The sequence below is a fragment of the Bidens hawaiensis genome, unplaced genomic scaffold (assembly GCF_021521415.1).
Source record: "Bidens hawaiensis isolate Kalapana, Puna unplaced genomic scaffold, B.hawaiensis_p1.1 tig00004109_1, whole genome shotgun sequence".
NCBI classification, from domain to species: domain Eukaryota; kingdom Viridiplantae; phylum Streptophyta; class Magnoliopsida; order Asterales; family Asteraceae; genus Bidens; species Bidens hawaiensis.
The window spans coordinates 951,097-960,101 of NW_027491243.1; the positions used below are offsets into that span (position 1 = coordinate 951,097).

General features: G+C 36.1%; 1 pseudogene; it reads right to left on the minus strand.

Moving 5' to 3' along the window:
• Positions 1-1,362: 1,362 nt before the first annotated feature.
• Positions 1,363-8,551, minus strand: LOC143625558 (putative disease resistance protein At5g05400; annotated as a pseudogene).
• Between the last annotated feature and the right edge of the window lie 454 nt (positions 8,552-9,005).

A 9,005-nucleotide genomic window follows, 5' to 3' on the forward strand; every position in this document is an offset into this window, starting at 1 on the left:
AACAAAGCAATTACTGGTATTGGAATAGACTAGTTTTTATATACGGCAAATTAGAAATAAATTATCCGAACTTTTTTGTATTGGCCGATAATAATCCGAACTTTAAAAATCACTACCAGCGGTCCTAACTTTCAATTATTTTTGTCTCAATGGATCTCCGTTAAAAAAACTTAACGCCGTTAAGTTTTTTCCGAGTTTCAAACCGATGTTTTAGCGCTTTTGATCGGAAGAACGATACGATTCGACTGATGTGAAACTTATCGCGAAATGGTGATTCAAATGACATAATTTTTGTTAATTGGATAATTGGAAATTCAAATACCCGAATTGAAACACTGTTTCGTTGCTTGAATCACAGTTTCGTGATAAGTTTTACATTAGTCGAATCGTTTCGTTCTTCTGATCAAAATCCCTAAAACATCGGTTTGAAACTTGGAAAAAAAACTTAACGGCGTTAAGTGTTTTTTAACGAATGTCCATTGAGACAAAAAGAGTTGAAAATTTGGACCGCTGGTGGTGATTTTTAAAGTTGGGATTATTATCGGTCAATAAACAAAAGTTGGGATTATTTATTTTCAATTTGCCTTATATACTAATCTAATTCATGATATCTTTCTTCCGATCAAAAGACTTAAAACATCAGCTCGAAATTAAAAAATAAACACTTAATGACGTTAAGTGTTTTCAACGGAGGTCCATTGAGGGAAAAGTAGTCGAAAGGTTGTACCATTGGCAGAAATTTTAAAAGTGGAATTATTAGCCAATACACAAAATGTAAAATGTAAGACTATTTATTTTCAATTTGTCTTTGATAGTATAAATGATAAAGAAAAAGGTTGACAAGTGAGATAAATCAGACATAAAACTCGTAGAAAAGCACCTTAGATTTATCATGAACGATACTAGTTATAGACTTTGCACCACCACCACCAATACGCTTTAGAATTCTCAGGTTGCTAAATAAGAGAGACTGAAGATGAGGGAAGAGAGTGGTTGTTGATGTAGTGATTACTTCCTCTTTATCATCTCTGTTTGAAACAACTTCTTCCATTCCATCACACCATCTTATCTCGATTTTCTTTAGGTTGGAAAGAGGTTTCGCCATGAGTGGTGAAAACAAGTACTTTATGCTTTTGCATTGCCACATTTCAATGGTTGTGAGGTTGTGGAATGAAACCTGTTTTGAAAGACTTAGAAACCTGTTTTGAAAGACTTTAGAATTTATTCCAGTTGCTGCACTTCCACTCATGACTCATGCTCTCGATTTCTTTTAATTCTAGAACTTGGAGATGGGGTAGTAGACTAGGTTGTTGATCATTTGTAATTGCAATCAAATCTGTACTACTTGGACTATATTCTGTCTCAAACACCACATCCGCAGAATGATAACCCTGCAAATAAAGGTTTTGCAGGCAACGAAAAGAGCATGAGATTGGATGGGAATGCAACAGTAGAAAAACTATCATCTTTCTGTTCCCTTGAAAAAATCCGAACCTGCAACAATAGTAGAAACTTTTATGTGTAATTAGTAATACTTGGATTTTCTTTAGTGTCTCAATAAAAAGATATTCATAATTGAGAAAAAGATTATATTATATGTGAAGACGAAAAAGGCCACGAAAAGCAAAGCAAATCACTGGTTTTGTAAACACTTTAATTCTTTTAATATTTTTACGAGTTCTTTAAATAAGAAGAAATGAGAACGGTTGCAATTGGTTTCCTAAGAAAGAACAAAACGGGTGGGTGAAAGCCATACCTCTTTCACTTGCCAGTTAATAGTTCTTCGGGGATAATAAATTTTAATGTCTGCTAGCGCATGCATATCAAATCTGGTGGTGTTGTTGGTTGATGTGAATACATTTCTAAAGTTCCCACAGTTAAGAATGATTATCCTTTCAACAGCTTCAAACCCACGGATGAGGATACTAGAGTTATTTTGACCACCTTTTATTCTCCATACCTCTCTTACATTCTTTGAATCATACACAAAAATTTCTTTCAAGTTGCTGTTGGTAACTAGCTCGACATTACCAACACATTCCAGGTCTATGTTGAATATCACTTCAACGTACAGAACCACATAAAAAAACCATAAGACTTTCTAAATGATTCAACATCCGCATGGGATTGGTCGGAAACAGATTCACAAGGCTGTCACATTTCTCCACCCAAATGTTTCTCAACATGGAGGTATTATTAGAATCCTCCTCATAATTAGATACATCCCATATTTGCTTCAAATTCTTCATAGAAGTAATTGTGAGTTTCTCCAAATCTGAAATTCTAATCTGCAATATTTTCTCCATCCAAAGAATATCCATTATGTTAACTAATTAGAAACAAAATAACTAAACGTAAATAGCTAATAACATGTCTATACTGAACCTTGAAGTTTTAATGTGCAAGAATAATTAACCCAATTAACACTTAAAAGCCAGTGTGTAATTAATTACCTGACTATTGAAGAGCGGAAAATAATTGTTTTTCCCAGGATAAATGCTAGTGAAGTTGGGAAGCCCGTCAACTTTCAACTCAACCAGTCGTGGTAGCTCAACTACAAAGTGAGCGGGGAACAATCGCTCCAGTTCCGGTAGGTTTTGTAAAGACATAAACTTAAGGTCCTCAAATTTAATCATCTCACAAGCCCTATGTATCTCGCTTCCATCATCTTTTATCAGTGCTTCTAAAAGAGGGCAGGATGCAATTTTGAGGCGCTCAATCCTCAAACCACTTCCCACATAAATTGGGAAGAGATATTTCAATTGTGGACTATGTGAAACCTCAAGATCTCTTAAACAGGAAAATGAGTGTTGATCATAAGGATGGAATGAAACATCTTGAAGACGAATCATATCCATCACTTGTAAATGAAGTTTGTCTGTTTTCTTGAACAACTCACTGATTTTGCTATCTCAAAGGTAGTTGTGATGGTCAGTCACGAGCTTCAATGTATTTTTGTCCGAATTTATTTCATTGTACTCGTCTTTTTCCAACACACAACCCATAGTTATCTTGAACTTATAAAGTTTCGTAAAGGACAAATTTTTCAGCGAGGTGTTCTTGTCAGCGAACTCGACCTCTAATCACCAAGTTTGCTTGCAAGCATATCTAGTTCTTCAAGATTGGCAGCCGTGAACCTTATAGCTTTCCCATCAGAAACTCTCATGTAAAGCTCTTCAAGATTTCTAAAATTTTTAAAGACACCATCCACAATACGAAGGTTAACGCATCCTGTCAAATCTAGTAATTTTAGCTTTTTTATATTCCCTACGGTGGATGGTAACATGCAGATGCCACAATGAGCAAAGCTTAGCACTTCCAAATTCTCAAGATATCCAACAAAAGAGCAATCATCAACCATCACTCTGCATCCATGGAGACATAGTGTTTTTAGGTTGGTAGAACATTCAAGAGATCTTGGAAGCAAAGGATACTGCATTTTGTAATATGCTATAACCCGGAGGTTTACAAGATTTTCATAAAAATCTTCCTCAAACTTGAGTGACGTATCCCCATGCATAAGTTGTAAAAGAGGCAATTTTGGTTAAAAGTCTTTAGGAAACTCAGGCAAACCCCTACATGTTAATGACATTCTTTTACAAGACACACGAATTTCATCTTCATCCCACTTGGATATATCCTTGTGGTTAATAATGTAGGCATGATCTTCTTTAGACATTCTACCTAACACAAAAGCAAGCACCATATCGTGCATTTTAACATACCCAGCATGATCACTATTGATTAGCAAATTCGCATTTATGAGCTTGCGCACACATGCATACGCCCGATGTCTAGCCTCTTGCAAAGTGGAAACCTTTCTAAACAATTTTAGGCCCCATACATATCTCATCAAATCTTCAATTGGGATATTGGCGTCCTCCGGAAACAAGCCACAATGCAGAAAATTCTCTTTCTCCTCATATTCTTTTATATGATTGTAACTTATCTCAATAATGTCACACCCCGACTAGCACAATGCGGAAGCGTAAAACGGGAATGTAACAGATACCTCTGGTATCAACATATTGTTTATAAAGAAACATTACAAACTAATTTATAATATATTACATTTCTCTGTTCTATCATTGTTTTACAGTCTAGGTGGTACAAACAAAACTAATTCGTTAACTAAACGTTCTTACTACTAACACCCTTGCTTTTATTCACATAGCATGGACCACACACTTCAGGCAAGTAACAGATCACCCAATTACTCCGATTTAGGTACACCTGAAAAACAGTTTAAAACGGGTCAACTACTAGAGTTGGTGAGTTTCACGAGTTTCAAGAAATCAGTAATGAGTATTCACAAGTCAACACTTGTAATCATGAAATAAGTACGTATGTATGTAAATGATGTATGTGATGTAATTATGCTAAGCTACAGTGAAGCCTTGACTGTATGTGCTGCGTGCATTCATTTCCCACGCTCCATCAACCACTGTGGCCCCTTTCCGCCCACAACATGCCCCGGTAGCTATGTCTAACACTACATAGCCTGTTTGTATAAATATGGTCATGTGCAAACGGCGCTATGTGACACGGCAACCAGGCCGATTCCGTTTGGGTTTGTCAAACCAATAGTACTATTCACAAGCCACCGGCTCGAAGTTAATCACTGTGATCGTGGGGACTTTCGTGTGTTAGCACTTAGATAATTCACATCAGTACATGTTTCAGGTATGTATATGTAATCAAACATGCTTTTCACCCCAATAGTTCGTAAAACAGTTTAAAAGTGGGGTCATGAAACTCACAGTTTAGTAGATAATCGGTACTGTATCAGCTCGTGGTTTGTTCGGTCTGCTATCAGTAGTTCCTATAATCAATATTATAATAATATTAATATTTTAATATTATTATAATCTCAATACTAAACTGGGCTGTATAACTAATCTGGGTGTAGCTGGAACGCCCAGAAAGTGGCAGTAGGCTTAGGTTGTGATGTTGTTCAATGTCTAATACTTAAAACTAAACTTGGCTCAGATTCCTGTTTTCCCAGCTGGGCCAAGTTGTTCGTTTATGCGTTCAGAAAGTAGTTATGGGAAAATAAGCTTAGGTAAATGTATTGATTAATAAAATGATTAAGTTATAAAGAAGGATCACCTATTAGGGTCCCGGATTAGCCACGGGGCCCGTTTCCGTTTATTCAGTTTGATTTGAGAAGAAACGCGCACAATCCACCCGGATTGTCCAGGTTTCTCATAGAAAAGTTCATTTTTACTTAATTAGTCCAAAAATATGATTTTTGATCACTTTTGGTGTTTTGATATTCCCGCAGATTCACTAATCGCGAACTTGCCGGTTTTTATAAAAACTGAATTTGTTTAATAACGTTAAATAATTTTGACGTTATTTTACTAATCTCGTGAAAATAACGTTAAAAGTGACGGACGGTTAATCAGGCATCATGTAGTGGCGTTGATAGCTGAAAGATAAGGGTACATGCACCGATCAGCCGGTGTCCCGATGATTGAGTGCTATGTGCCTTATGTCCAAGGCTTGATGCAAAACTACTATCGAGCCGGGGGTCTCACCGAAAGCAGCCTCTCTATCCCTATTGGGTAGAGGTAAGGCTGCCTACATCTTACCCTCCTCAGACCCTACCATAGCTTTGCTATTGGTGGGATATACTGAGTACGATGATGATGATGATGATGATGATGAAGAATTTGTTTAATATTCAGATTAACATAATTAATTAACCGTTAATCATTAAATGATGAAAATTTAACCACTTATCAATTAAAATATGTAGATTTTTATGAAAATATTTCTGGAATTTATTTACTGATTTATTAATTTATAAAAATTCATTTTATCAGCTATATTTCGTCTGAAAATCGTCCATTTACCCCAAACAATTTCCAAAAATTCACCAAAATTTCCTGAATGCTCAATTCATGTCCCAAATCAATCTGTATCAATTCCAGAATGTAAAAAGCTTGTGCGATATTCTTTTCGGCCCAAATTCGGCTGTAAAAATTCACACGAATGCAAATAAACAAAACACCTTTAATCTTCTCCAAATGATCCCAAAATTTATATGTGATCAAAATACATCAAACCTGAGTTCCCAGAAAAATTTCATAATTTTTGAAGTATTTTAGATATTTTTCCCAAATAAATGTCCCAATTCGGTAATAAATTCGCCAAATATTCTCGGATGGTCGAAAACTTACCAAAATTAAACAGGGACTTATTGACATGGTACCTGATGTCCCTGAAAAATTTCAAGTCCTAAAAATATGCACATCATAACCTTAACCTAAATAGCCCGTAAGCGAGTGTTTCGGCAATACCTTAGCGGGTTTGGCTCGTTTCCGACCTTTTAATCAAGTTTTCAGGTTCTTGTGCTTCTAAGCAAGCTAGGTACAAGTCCTATATCACAAACCAAGCAATATTTCATCAACATAACAGCCCTTAAGTTAGGGTTTCGGCTAGTGTGCAAAAACGAACTTTTGAACCGTAAGAACGTCGTTTCAACCCTTTAATCCGTGTTTATGGCCAAAAAAACTATCAAAACAGGTTCCTTACCATGTGTATGATCAAAACATGTTTATGGACCATTTTTAGGATTTTTACACTGTTAGGAATGATTTTTAGTAAACAGGACATGTTTTTATGGTATTAAACAAGTTTAAACAAGTGTAAAAGTAGCTTATTTAAGTTGTTTACCTTAGGGATTCTTGAGTTTTTGGCTGAAGAAGAAGTTTATGTCCAGAATTTTCAAGAAATAATGTTGGAAATATCTTGTATCTAGTTTAAATGTGAAAGAATAAAAAGGGGGGGGGGGCTGCTGCTGCGATCGGACCATCATGGGCCCACTTTGGGCCCATTTTGGCCCAAGTTTCTGATTTCTCAAGCCCAAACACGAAAAGCCCGGTCCAAATTTAGTTCGGGTTCGGTTTTTGGCGCGAAAAACTTATCGGGTGCGTTAAACAGCGCGAAAACGAGTGTTTTTCGGCTAGTTTTGTGTAAAATTATAAAAACATACTCTACGTTTGTAAAAATCAAAAATATTTTCACGGATCGCTTAAAACATTTCAAATAAGTGTTTGGTAAGTCTTTTTCGGCTTAACGGATGATACAATGCTTGGTTTGTAACTATCTTTTGCGTTTAAATCTATAGCGGGTAGTTAAACGAGCATGTTTTCGTTTAACTTGTTTGCTATCAAACTAAGACCATATTTCTAATATTTTAGCTTGTATAGATCGTATATCACTTATAGATGGCCCCCCGAGATATCTGGGTCATAACCCGACCCGTTCGGTTAATCGTTCGTTTGTTACCCAACAGGCGTTTATTTTCTTAATCGGTAAATACGTACTGAGGTGTACCTTGTTTTGGCTCAAACGTCACAAATAATTTCTTGCAGGCCCTCGTCAAGATCATTATTTTTAAACGGTAAAGGGTATCACTGCATACATTATCCTCTTGATATTTGAGTGTTGATGCAATTAGTTTGATGGCAAGTGGCAGACCGCCACATTTCTTCACAATATCACATCCAATTACATACTTATCATAATCATCTTCTGAAACTTCTGTAACTCGACAAAATAAATTTGTTGCTTCCACCTCCTCCAAAACATCGATTCTAACTTCTTGAAGAGCCGAACGAGTATCAGCTGCAACTTCTTTGCAAATATTTGAATCCCTTGACATGAGAAACAACTTAACACCTTGTGGCAAAGGACTTGTTAGTCCTATGTCCTGGAGTTCAACCTTCTCCCATACATCATCTAATATAACTAGAACCTTTTTATCGTTTTCTACTAACTTTTTGAATCTTCTGCAAAGACTATCTGCCCTTGATTTTTCAGTATCTTGCGGTAGACCTTCGCCTCCTAGGCATAATGCTATATCATTCTAAATATAAAGCATGTTGGGATGTCTCCCAACAGCTACCTTCACAAAAACATCAAACAACTTCGTGACATTTTTATCGTCTTTGAGTTGTTCCATCATGGTGGTTTTCCCAACACCACCCATACCGCACAAGGCTATCACTTGAATCTTCTTGTTGTCTTCTTGAAGGAACTTCAGTGCATCATTATATGGCTTGGCTCTTGACTGGAACACATCTCCAACTGATGATGGTATAGAAGTACTAGTGAATGATGCTGCTTTTGAATCGACTATTCCAGTAGGTACTCGTGCATCAGTCCAAATGAAGTCCAATTTTCTTTTAATTAGTTCTTCGATCATCTCGGTCTTCTCACAGGCTTTTCTTCCAGCTCGGTTCCTCATTTTCATGCTCAAGCGTCCAATACCGTCAGTTGAAATGTTTTGAACCTTTTTTTTGAGGTTGGCAACATCAATTAGCCAATCAGGCACACCAGTAGGTATCTCTTTACCATTAATATTGTTTGTGTCCATGTGCTTTTTGACATCAACGCTTGAGTCCTCCAAAACCTTCAATTTTTTTCGCATTTTGTTAATATGCTTCGTGGAGCAAGTGGCATATCCTATGTGTTTTGTGATATGACCGGTCAAAGTTTTCATAATTGGAGTAATCACTTGCTAAAATACAAATTGTTCCATTTTCCTGAAACTTCAATTCAGGTAAACGTGTCAATGAAATGGTAAAGCTGTTAAAAGGAATTAACTAATCTAGCTTAAATTTCAAAATTGAAAAGAAAGTTATCAAACGCCACATACTCGGTTAACAAATTCAATTAAACATGATGTCTCCAAATTATAATGTATATTGTTATAAACAACTTGTGTAACTAAATTGTAAAACTACCAATCGTCCAAAACTCACGCACATACATGTAGGTGTCACATCCATAATTCTTGTTACTTTAATTTTATTTTAAATACAAGCTAGCTGAGGCCTGTAATTTTTGAGGGGTGTATATATATACACACATATATACATACATACATACATACATACATACATGGGATGCTTGATGCGAGAAGTGCGAGAAATGAATCTAGACCATTGATTGTGTTTAATCAATGGTTAACAATAGAAATGGCATATCGTAAA